This window comes from Pinus tabuliformis, chromosome 2_2 (assembly GCF_031772625.1).
Source record: "Pinus tabuliformis cultivar Carrire ecotype Pingquan chromosome 2_2, CPIR1, whole genome shotgun sequence".
Classification (NCBI taxonomy): Eukaryota; Viridiplantae; Streptophyta; class Pinopsida; order Pinales; family Pinaceae; genus Pinus; species Pinus tabuliformis.
In genome coordinates, this window is record NC_142300.1 from 464,201,178 (window position 1) to 464,214,542 (window position 13,365).

The following is a 13,365-nucleotide window of genomic DNA, read 5'->3' on the forward strand; positions in this document are numbered from 1 at the left end:
GTGCAATGGTGCGAGATGCATGGAGTGTTGTAGCAGCTCAGAGGTCACAGAGGGAGCACTTGTCAGCGGCAGAGGGAGCTTCAGCATCAGAGGGTGTTTCTAGCCCAACAAGGAGGTCAGTTGGGAGTTTTTTTGTTTCTAGAGTTGTTGGAGCAACAACACTTGGGAGAAGTGTTGCATGCAGAACATTCCAAAGGTTCAGGATCAGGTTCGAGTTGAATGCCTTTCTTGTTGAGAGGGAGTGTTGGAAATAGCAACAAGAAATGCTAAAAATATAAATGCTAAAAATAGCATTGCTATAAATAGCATTTCAGGTACCAGTGTTGGACATAGCAACAAGGAATGAAAAATGGAAGTGCTAAAAATAGCATTGCTATAAATAGCATTTCGGGATAGATTCCAATTTTAGTTAGTCCCTGAACTAAAATTGAGAAGTAAAATTCGAATTTGATCTTAGCAGTTGTTTGAAAAATAATTAATTAATTCATCTTGAGTTAATTAGTTGGAGAAAATCAAACATGAAGTTTATGTGAAGACATGCAACAATTTCTCCATTGATTGAGGAATTTATCCCTTAGTAAAGAGATGAGGATGAGTTGTACTTTGAGTTGTAATTAGTTAGATCAGTTAACTGAGTTAAGTCCAGTTAGATTATTTCAAATAGTTTGTTGAACTAATTATGAGTTCAGTTAGTTAATGCATGCATGCATGTAACTACTGCACTTTAGATAACTGAATATTCTCTCATAAATAACTCATGCATGTCAGTTCAGTCAAAGACCCAGTTGAGATCAGAGGAAGGGACAATGTACTATCAGTTGGAGGATTTTTCCTATATAAGAAACTCATCCATGTAAAAGGAATTATCTCCTTTAGGATTCCACAGTTAATTCAGAGGTTAGTGAGCAGTGTATGAGGTAATTACACACAGGTGGCAGCATTGGACCCTAGGAGAAACTGCGCAATGAAATAGGAAGTTTGGAGGGCAGAGGAGAAGGTTTGTGAGAAGCCATTGACTGTCTATGAGTAGCAGAGGGATTGTACTAAGAGCTGGATAGCTTGTGAGCTAAATCTTTGTGTAATCTGGACATATTTCCACTTGTATGATAATACAGAGATCAGGGTTTTTAGTTGAGGCTTTCCCCATAGTATTCTTCTATGTTCATGTGTGATTGATTTCTCATTCTCTATTATATGTGTTCTATTTGATATTGCTCATAATCCATTAAGCTTCCACAAGTTTGTTTGTAGAAGTAGATCAAGTATTTTTCTTTAGTATATTCCATTATCAGGTGATCTACGGTGGGAATTTCTACAATATTTCCTTTCTAGTGAGAAAATAGTTCAATATAAAGAAAAAAAAAATCTACCCCGAGCAGTATCCTACTCCTGCTGTGGGTATTTTTTTTTTCTTCCACGAGTATTTGTCTCCAACTGATGGTTGAACAACCTCTGAATTTTTTTCCATCAGATATTTTTTCACAAAATCAAGTTCTGGCCTCTATCTCCCTGCAATCCTTTCTTCTTTTCATTTTTTTGGAGTCCCCCTTTAGGGCCTAACTAACTCCAGTAACCATTTCCCTGGTTGTTATATATATATATATATCTCTTCCCATAATCACACACACACATTTTTCGTAATTTTCTAATATGGAATTACATATGCACGTTCTGGTCATTCTTTTATTAAAATCATAAAATCACATATTTCCTACCCATTACTTTTTCAAAATTTACCGACATTTATTCAAAACTTTACTAATAGCTAAATCTTTACTCACAAAATTATCCTTGTGCTTTTCTATCAGGGCTATGGCATTCCACAACATCAAACCAACAAAGCGTATTGAAACATAGCAGTGGATTATGGAAGTGGGATAGAGAAAGCATTAAGGAGTTTTCGCATCAGTTTAAGGAGCTCCTTTGGATATGAATGACTATTGAGTATTAGCGCATGTTTAAATGAATGCCTCAAGCCTTGAATAATGCCTCCAAACTTTGATTTAAACACAAAAATTCAGATAACATTAAAATTATTATTCCAATGAGGATGGAGAAGTTGAGTAAGCATACCACAACTAATTTCATATAGTAAAAATAACCATTTAATTAAAAAAACAAACATTTAAAATGATTTATTTATTATTTTAATATTTTTTTCCATGTTCTCTCTAAAGATACAAAAATATAATTAAAAAACATTTTAAAATGTAATTAAAAAAACATTTAAAATAATTTGTTTATTTTTTTCATATATTTTTTCACATTGTCTCAAGAAAAACAAAAATGAATAGTCTCTAGTGAGACTAATGAAATTATGAAATTATCTATTAAGAAATGTGATTAAAAAAACATTTAAAAAATATATATTTTTTAAATATATTTTTTCATATTATCTTAAGAGATACAAAAATGAATTGTCTCTAGTGAGACAAATGAAATTGTCTATTAAGAGACAATAACTCTTGTGTTCAATATTGCCTTTATAGAGACAATTTTTTAAGACAATAATCTGAGACGCCCACTTAAAGACAATGTTTAAGACAATCTATAAGTGTTTTTGTCTCAACTTAAGACAATTTACTCAAACATTGCCTTATATATTGTCTTAAAATCCCTCTCTATGTAGTAGTGGCGGACACAATGTGCTCTGTGCATGAAAATATTGAATTTTTTTTATTGGAACCAAGGTTCCAGACTATCACTAAAGCACTGTTAAATATATAAAAAGGACACAAATTTGTACGTAGAAAAACCCTCTTTGCATGTGAAAACTCTATCACAACGAATATTATAAACACTAATTAAATGTTGAATATATAGTACATTTTACAACCTACGTTTAGACTTACAACGAGATAAATACAGGTATTGTAAACTCGATGGACAGATAGGCTGATGACTCATCTTGGGCTTTGTAGCCTTGGGAGTGGCAGCTGCCACTCCTTAGCCAAAAGTTTTTGTATAAAAAATTTAAAACTATAATAAAACGTTATCAATTGTATAAAATTGTTTTTAATTTTTTTTTGTATTATGAAACTAGTGTCTCATCATGATCATTAGATGTCATTATAGTGATATTATAATAAAATTAGCACAACCACATTAATAAATGTGGTTGATAAACATCGATAGACCCATATCAAACACATATATCAATTCTCAATAATATTAAGAATTAATGTTATTATCAATAATATTTGTATAAATATAAGAACCATATTAATAATAATTAAAACTATATTATTACTATTATATTAAATAATAATTATTATCACTATAATAATAATAATAATCATTTAATAAATAATAATGATAATCATTTAATAAATAATAATGAAGTAATTATGAAATAAACATTTAATAAAAATCAAACGACAATTTAAATGTGGTTGATAAGAAATTCAACTTTAAACACTCCACCAGTACATAGTTATTAAATGCTAGTCTCTTCCAAAACACATCGAGACCGATGACAAAAGTTGCACCAATTCAAATCAACAAGATAGTGATCACGACCATTCACTCTTCCCAACCAATCCCTTCTCGCATTGTATGTTTTTTTTGCATAACGTTTAAAAGAAAAAGGTGGTGAAATATACAAACCATCTATTGATTTCACTCTTGATAGAGTTATGTCGGACCCTACCTCTCTCTATATCAAATATCTATAGCGGTTTGTTGCAAGGGAATATTATTAAACCCAAGGGATAAATATTATAAACCCAAGGTATAAAAACCCTAAGATACATATTGTAAACCCTAAAATAAACATGCTTGACCATGATTTACCGTCATTGGTTTTTATACTAAGACAATGTTTGTCACAATTTGATGTTGGACCATGGTTGATTTTCATATTGAGACAATCTTTGGCACATTCTGACATTGGACCATCATTGACCATGGATGACCATGATTATAAACCCAAGAGATTTATATTAAACCCTAGGATTAATATTATAAACCCTATGAATAATATTATATCCTAGCAATATGAACCAAATACACCCAAGGGATTGATATTATAAACCGAAGGGAATAATAAACCCAAGGGATTCATTTTAAAACTCAAAGGTATTATAAACCAAAGGGAATAATATTAAACCCCATGGATTAATATTATAAATGCAAGGTATATAAACCCTAAAGGGATTGATATTATAAACCCAAGGGATTAATATTATAAACCCAAGGTATATAAACCATAAGATAAATATTATAAACACAAGGGAATAATATTAAACCCAAGGGATAAATATTATAAACTCAAGGAATATAAACCCTAAGATAAATATTTGTCACAATGTGATGTTGGAATATGGTTAACCAAGATTGATTTTCATATTGAGACAATATTTATCACAATGTGGCATTGGAAAATGGTTGACCATTGTTGACCATGGTTGATCTACATATTGAGACAATCTTTGTCACAATGTGACATTGGACCATGGTTGACCATGGATGACCATCGTTGTGACAATGTGACATTGAACCAAGAGATAGTCTTTGTGACAATGTGAACATGGTTGACCAAGGTTGTTGACCATGATTTACCATGATTGGACCCAAAGGTATTATAAAATCAGGGGAATAATATTAAACCCAAGGGGTTAATATTATAAATGCGAGGTATATAAACCCTAAAGGGTTTTATATTATAAATTCAAGCGAATAATAAACCCAAGGGATTAATACTAGAAAACAAAAGGGTTAAAAATCCAAAGGATTGATAATATAAACACAAGGGAATAATATTAAACCTAGGAGATTAATATTATAAAAGAAAGGTATATAAACCCTAAGATAAATATTATAAACCCAACAGGTTATAAAACCAAGGGAATAATATTAAACCCAACAGATAAATATTATAAACCTAAGGAATATAAATCATAAGATAAATATTACAACCCTAACATAAATATTTGTCACAATGTGACGTTGGAATATGGTTGACCATAATTGATTTTCATATTGAGACAAATAAACCCTAAAATAAACATGGTTGACCATGATTTACCACCATTGATTTTCATATTGAGACGATGTTTGTCATAATCTGACGTTGGACCATGGTTGATCATGATTGATTTTCATATTGAGACAATCTTTGGCACATTGTGACATTGGACCATCGTTTACCATGGATAACCATGAGTGTAAACCTAAAGGATTTATATTAAACCCTAGGATTAATATTATAAACCCTATGAGTAATATGATACCCTACGAATATGAAGCATTAGAATAATAACCATATAAGTTATTATTTTATAGCTTTTTTTAATGGAAAAAATTCAAAATATAGAGAAAAATCTTAAAAACAAATGAATAATAGATAATGATTTTTTCAAAAATAAATTCTTATAAAATAAAATGAAACAAGCATTTGTAAATTCATAAATTCATTTACTATAACCTTATTCGAATATATTAAATTTTTAAAAAATATATCATGTGAAACATTATTGATGGAATCTTAAATCTTTAAATTTACAATTTTTCAATGTATGATATATTTCAAAAATTGATAATTAAATTGAAAAAGAAAAAGAAAAAACTCAATTTTATATTTTTACTTCATCTATTTTACTTACAATAATTTTACAATATAATGCATTTCAAATTTTAAAAATAAAAATAGATTTCAAAACATCAACCATAATTTCTAAATTTCATAGTTTATTAACCATTGAGGAACTTATCATGGAACTTATTAATATAAACAATGTACTTCATAAGTAAAATATTTCAATGTCAACTAATATGTACAATCAAAAGAAATCATTTTTCATGGTTAAAACAATTTTAAGCATTTCAAGTAATGTTATTATTTTATATTTGGGCTATATTTTTTGTTCAATTTTTTTTCAACTATGGTTCATGGTCACTGAGTGGCTGCTGCATCCACGGGTAATAATCTGGGAAAATCCACCTAAAGGGATCTACCTGCCAACTTATCTAGTCGGGCCTAACGCCTAGGGCATCAAGGAGATTTGACCCCTTGACCTCCCAATTAAAAAGGTATTTAGCAACGATAACTCTACCAACTAAACTATCCATTGGGGCATTTTTTTTCAAAATTTGCATTTAAAAAAAAATACACAAGAAGAAATTATATCACTCGAAACACTTCTTATATTTGTGATTAAAATAGATCAATACTGATCTTTAAAGAAAAACCAATAAGATCAAATTGCAATTTGAAAATTTGTTATTGAATTATTGTTAGTTAATTTTAGATCACAAATCCATTCATGCTACTTTACCTAATTTTACACTAATCCTACACTGAAAATCTAGGACATACCAAATTCATAGCTGAGCTACTTTTATACATTTGTATTTAAAAAGTAAATCAATCTTCCATAGAACACTCCTTCAAATCATTAACATCTAAACAACACCTAGTTACTAAATTTATAGTAGACACGTAATTGATCTCGTGGAGATTCGTGGCATAAGCTAGTCAAACCCTGTACTCCTCACTTGTGCGACAACACATATTCCTCTCGAGAGTCAAGGTCCCGTAAGTCAGCCTCGTAATCTAATATCAAATGCTCAAACTTCCCATAGCGGTTGTACACATTAAATTTTCCACTATTAGACAGTTGTGGAAGTGTACAAATATATGTATGTTTAGATACTTGTAAAGCAGACATGGAAGTAAGTTGTTGCCATGATTATAGGAAAATACCTTGTTATATATCGTATGGAAAATTTTGTTATTAATCAAAGAAGATGTAGCATTCACAACTTGTAGCCCACATTCTTCTAGCATGAGCATAAGATTGAAGTAGACAATGTTGAGGGTCATCTCAATGCCAGAATAGATGGAATTTATTTGCACCATAGTGAAGACGTAGGAAAATACCTTGTTATATATTTTATCATATATAAATGAATGTTATAAATAATAATGAGGAACTTATCATGGAGGAACTTATTAGAATTGGGATAATCTTAAATCCGTAGGAAATTGGTGTGTGAGGAGCCATGTGGCACGAATCTATTTTTTTATTTAATTAAAAGTAATGGACTATTTTGCTAAATAAAATTTGCTTATATATAAATGAATGTTATAAATAATAATGAGGAACTTATTAGAATTTGGAATAATCTCAACATGGGGTAACTTATTAGAATTGGAATAATCTCAACATGGGGAAACTTATTAGAATTGGAATAATCTCAAATCCCTAGGAAATTGGTGGATGGGTAGCAACGTGGCACGAATCTAATTTTTAAATTTATCAAAAGTAATGGACCATTTTGCTAAATAAAATTTTCTTATATATAAATGAATGTTATAAATAATACTGAGGAACTTATTAGAATTGGAATAACCTCAACATGGAAGAACTTATTATAATTGGAATAACCTCAACATGGAAGAACTTATTATAATTGGAATAATCTCAAATCCCTAGGAAATTGATGGGTGGGTAGCCACGTGACACGAATATAATTTTTTAAATTTATTAAAAGTAATGAACTATTTTCCTAAATAAAATTTGCTTATATATAAATGGATGTTATAAATAATAATGAGGAACTTATTATAATTAGAATAATCTCAACATGGTGGAACTTATTAGAATTGGAATAATCTCAAATCCCTAAGAAATTGATGGGTGGGGAGCCATGTGACACGAATCCAATTTTTTAAATTCATTAAAAGTAATGGACCATTTTGCTAAATAAAATTTACTTATATATAAATGAATCTTATAAATAATAATAATGAAGAACTTATTAGAATTGGAATAATCACAACATGTATGAACTTATTAGAATTGAAATAATCTAAAATCTACAGGGAATTGGTGGGTGGGGAGCCACGTGAATCTAATTTTTTTAATTTATTAAAAGTAATGGACCATTTTTCTTGATAAAATTTTCTTATATATAAATGATTGTTATAAATAATAATGAAGAACTTATTAGAATTAGAATAATATCAACATGGAGAAACTTATTAGAATTGGAATAATCTCAAATCTCTAAGAAATTGGTAGGTGTCAATGCAACATAACAAGTCATTGATAAACATTAAGAAAAAACATATTCCCTTGAGAATCAATCCAAAACTTTAATTAAAAAAAAATCGCTTTAGTTTAAAATTCATATATACACACATATAAACTAATACAATTAACCTATAAAAAATAATACTTTAATAATAATAGTACTATTATCATCCATGCAATTAAGCAATGTTTCAAGTGAGAAATAGAAAAATTAATGCTTTAATAATAGTAGTACTATTATCATTCTCAAACTGTACCTATGGACAATAATACAAATGGATTTGAAACAGAGCCACACCATTATAATCATATAAGTATTGTCTAAATGACTTCACTCAACTTGAGCTCGCGGAACTTAAAAGCTACAATCTCATTACAAGAATTTAAATCTTATTTTTTAAAGTTCCAAAATTGAACAAACTCAGCAACTTAACATGGAATTTTTTTAGAAATTTCTAACATGATCAAGAAAATCTGCCCCAAAAATTTAAACTATAATTTATGGAGAAAAGTTCCAAAATTGAACAAACTCAGAAACTTAACACGCAACTTTTTGCGAATTTTCAAGAAAGTTCAAACATAATCGATCCGAAAATCTGCCCCCAGAGAAGCTCGTTAGAATAGTACAATACAGAACCATCGACCTCAGTGGGGAGGAAAAATTTGTGAGAGGGAGTTTGATAAAAAGGTGTATTGCAATGGCGAGTCATATTTCCCAGGCTATCGGGCCATAAATGAACGACGGCTGTATACGCCCACCGTTCGATTTCGGCCTTAGCAAAAGCGAACGGTGGGCGTATACAGCCGCCGTTCATTTATGGTCCGATAGCCTGGGATTTATTGGTTGCCTATTGCAATATTGTTGGTGATGACGTCATTTGAATGGGAGGAGAGATACTGGCGGAGAAAAAGGGGTTCCAAAATATGAGTACTTGACCAGCGAAACCGAACGGGAATGAGACTTGTACTTAAGGAACATTTAATGTAAAAAATGTGATTAGACATTGACAAGGAAAATCGAGTGGGCATTTTGATTCACATTTTTTTCAACAGAGCAGGCAGGCGACTGACGTATTGCCTCGGCGTTCGGTCAGGGGTTAAATTTGACGGGTGACCCTACCCATCAAGGAATTTTTTTATGACGTTTTTATTTTTAAACTGCCCATCATATGACTTTTAAAATTTATTTGTACAAGTTTCCATAATTGTTTTTGTATATCAACACAATCAACATATGCATATGGAATTGCTACAAATCTTAATTCATGCTTGTGAACAAGCCCTTCCTTATCACAAATTTTTAAAAAACCAAATTTAGAGGCATCTATAAATTTAGATAAATAACATGTGCGTATACGGGTATACGGGCGTCAAATTTACCTAAAATATAAGAACCAGACCCTCTATTATTTTCTGTATAGAGAATTGAAGAGAAAAGAATGGCAGAGAAGGCAAAAATAAGCTTTGAAGACTCACTTATTGTAGGGATATTCTTGCGAATCTCAGCACCAAGAATGTCGAATTCATCCAATCTTTCGCCGAAGGCCGCTTGCTGCAAGACTAAATTTAAATATTCTCAGTGCTTGTAGATTTATGTTGAAATACATGCAAATTTTGACAAAAGAAAACCCTGGCTTTTGTTCAATTTCCATAAAGAGAAATTGAAGCTGAAATTTACCTCTATTAAAGCTACATGGAACGAACTATCAGGGTTTGTAAGAGCTGTTACAGCATCCTCGCTTCGCTCAAACGTTTTCACTGCGATATCCATCAGATTTTGGAGAAATGAATCAAAAGCACAAAATAGTGAGTATCAACGAATTTGATTGTGTTCTCCACTGTCTCACTTAAAGGTATTTTTACTGTAATTTGAAATTGTATTGTCATAACCGAACCCGAATTATGATAAAGTAAGTGGGAGATTTAGACTCTAATGTTCAATATAACAGATTATTAAATAAACAGAGAAAGATTTCCATTATGTGAAATAGAGAGAAATAAATAAAACAAATTCGAACCCGAATTTTTTCAGTCAATTTTATAATAAGTACACCATTTTTTCTAACCAAAGAAAGAATAATAAGAGTAACCAAAACTCGGTGTACCATGAGCTTCTACCTATTTTCTCACAAGCGTTCAAAACAACGAAATATATATTTATGGACTACGGGTCACGGTCGATGGGTCCGGAACCCCGACCTGACTTCACACAAGTTTTCTACAAAACTACCTACTCACGCTAAGAAATAAACGAAGGAAAGAATCACTACCAACGTTTGAAAACTCTCTTTCTTTCCAACAAAACTCTCATATATATAAACCATTTGAAAGATAGAGAGGAAACTAAAGATGAACAAAGAAAATCAGGCGATTGCAAAACCATAGATTCTCTTAGCCTCATAGCTTAGAATGCAGAGTATAATCAGTTCAGATATGGGTTAGGGAGATAACCCCATACCCTTGAAACAATATACAGACTTCACCTTAGAAAAACCCGATGATACTTTTAAAAACAAGTTACCAGAGATAGTCAAGGTATGTAGCAGAGAAACCCTCCTAGAATCTAAAACTCACGGCTATCCCAGCCTTTAGAGCTTAAGCTAAGAAAAACATAAATACCCAGTGGATTTGTCCATATGACTATTTCGTGCCCAATATGAGGAGCTGAACTCAGTGTTTTCCCCAAACCCTGGGCTCCATTCACGCCGCCTTTCCACCTGAAACGAAAATTAATAGAAGTTACAAAACCTGTGCACGAAACCATTTTCAGAAAGAAAAAATTTGGTCTATTTCTCGATTTGTGCGTGTCATCCTTGCGCAAAGGCCATGCTAATCTTCTCTGTATCGTTCCAATTTTTCGGATGTCTCCGAAGAGACAATGCACGAAACCATGTTACATTCAAAAGAAGAAAAACAAAGACTTCTCTTTTTTTTTTTAATTATCCTTACCCAGAAATGGAGGAACATTTTTCACCTGCCTAGGAGAATGAACCAGAGCCGAATAAAGCCTTGTATAGATTTTCTTGCACATCGACAAACTATTTCTCCAAAGTTTCAGGACTGTAAACCTACCATAGCTCGAAGCAAAAACCTCTTCGAAGTAGTTAATAAACCTCGCCGGAAAGATAGAAATGGAGGAGTGACATCTAGTGCCCGAGGCATAGATATTCAAAACTCTTCCTCGTCGTTCGATCATCTCGAAGACCAGGCACCATTGATGTGGAGCTCCCTTCAAGGCTGACAGCAAGGCAGTACCACAGGCCAACGCGCATCTTGAGTAAATACACCATACCTCAGCCAAGTGCAACAAGTAAATCATTAATAGCACGAATGACCAGGACTACGGGAGCGATAAATGTCGCCGTTGAGGCTCGAACCGGTCCATTTCAATCACTTTAAGTTTTAACTTACGGGTGCTAGGTGGATTGGTTAAATATATATATATATATATATATATATATATATATATATATATATATAAATTTATAAAAAAAAAAATTAAAACTTTTAATTTTTAAACCTGCCCGTCATATTGACGTTTTTAAAAATTAATGGTACGTTGCACATGACGTGGAGATTTGAAATTAAAACGTATTTTACGGGTAAAAAGGTTAAATACGGGTATACGGGCGTCAAATTTAACCCCTACGTCTGGTAGCCTTGGCAGGGCCGACGATAGTACGTAAACCAGAAAATTAGGTACGAACCCATTTAACTGTAAAATGTAAGGTGAGACTATTGGACCAGCACTACCACTAGATGTCACTAGCATTAACATAATAAAGCGTATTGCCTGGGGCCGGTAGCCTTGGCGGGGCCGACGATAGTAAGTAAACCAGAAAATTAGGTATGAACCCATTTAACTGTAAAGTGTAGGGTGAGACTATTGGACCACTAGATGTCACTAGCATTAACATAATAAAGCACAGGAAATTCTGAATTTTAAAAATGAAGGTGTCAAATTTTAGTATGGTAAACTATAATAAAAATAAAAGTTAAATGAAGGTGTCAAATTTTAGTATGGTAAACTATAATAAAAATAAAAGTTATAATCTAAGGATTATGTTTTTTTCCCTTGAAAGTTATAGAAATTCTAGTCATATTTTGAAAAAAATTGGTAGGGATTTTTGTAAATTTAAGTAAAAGGTGTTAAACTTCATAATTGTAGGTGTATTAAAGGTTTTTGATGGTGTTGAATTCATTTCCACCATAAAAAACATTATTCAAAAACTGTATGTACAAGATTTTTTGAAATCTTTTGCCCAGCCAGTTTTACTCAAAAGAAAGAAAAATTGATTATACACAGATAATATAATTATAAGTAATATACATATTTTAGACTTTAAGCTTTTGTGGTAGTTTTTTTGGAGTAGCATGATCCGGATTATCCAAACATATAAATTTTGCAGCCCATATATTTAGCACTCAGAAAATTTTATAAAAGTGTTATTATATCGGTTGATATTGTAATGACTTTTTGGTCAAGGGTTTTTTTGTTTTCCAATATTTTTCATAAAGTATTATAAAATTGATTATAAATTATTATTACAAAATGAATTTTGTGAAAATTAAAATTACTTTTAGTTTATTTTAAATTCAGAAATTTTGTTTTTTTTATTAGTCTCAATTATGAATAAACTGTTTTTATAAATTTATTTTAAATTTGTTAATAAAAATAATATATAAATTTATAAAAAAAATATGTATATTGGAGTAGCATGATCCGGATTGTCCACAATATTATGTTCATTCTATCGACATTTTGAACCTCAAAGGGGGTCCATCATGAGAACCAAAATTGATAGAATATGAATGATAGTTCCTTGAGAGAATAATCTTCCGACCAGAGTATATATGAACCTAGAAATTGATAAATTTTTATAGAAGCCGACCCTTATATATATGAATTCATATATATAAGGGTCGGCTTCTATAAAAATTTATCAATTTCTAGGTTTATATATACTCTGGTTGGAAGATTCTTCTCTCAAGGAACTATCATTCATATTCTATCAAATTTGGTCCTAATGATGGACCTCCTTTGGGGTTCGAAACATTGACAGAATGAACATAATACTATGGATAATCCGGATCATGCTACTCCAATATACATATTTTTTTATAAATTTATATATTATTTTTTATTAAGAATTTTAAAATAACCTTATAAAAAGAGTTTATTCATAATTGAGACTAATAAAAAAACAAAATTTAAATTTAAAATAATTTTAATTTTCACAAATTTCATTTTGTTATAATAACAAAATTTCTAAATTTAAAATAAATTAAAAAGAATTTTAATTTTCACAAAATTCATTTTGTTATAATA

At 30.9% G+C, this 13,365-nt stretch overlaps 1 non-coding gene across 1 annotated transcript; it reads right to left on the reverse strand.

The window, feature by feature from the left end:
* Positions 1 to 10,811: 10,811 nt before the first annotated feature.
* Positions 10,812 to 10,913, reverse strand: LOC149193313 (U6 spliceosomal RNA). Its single transcript, XR_016255362.1, has one exon. It is a non-coding gene; the product is annotated as a U6 spliceosomal RNA (small nuclear RNA).
* Positions 10,914 to 13,365: the final 2,452 nt, after the last annotated feature.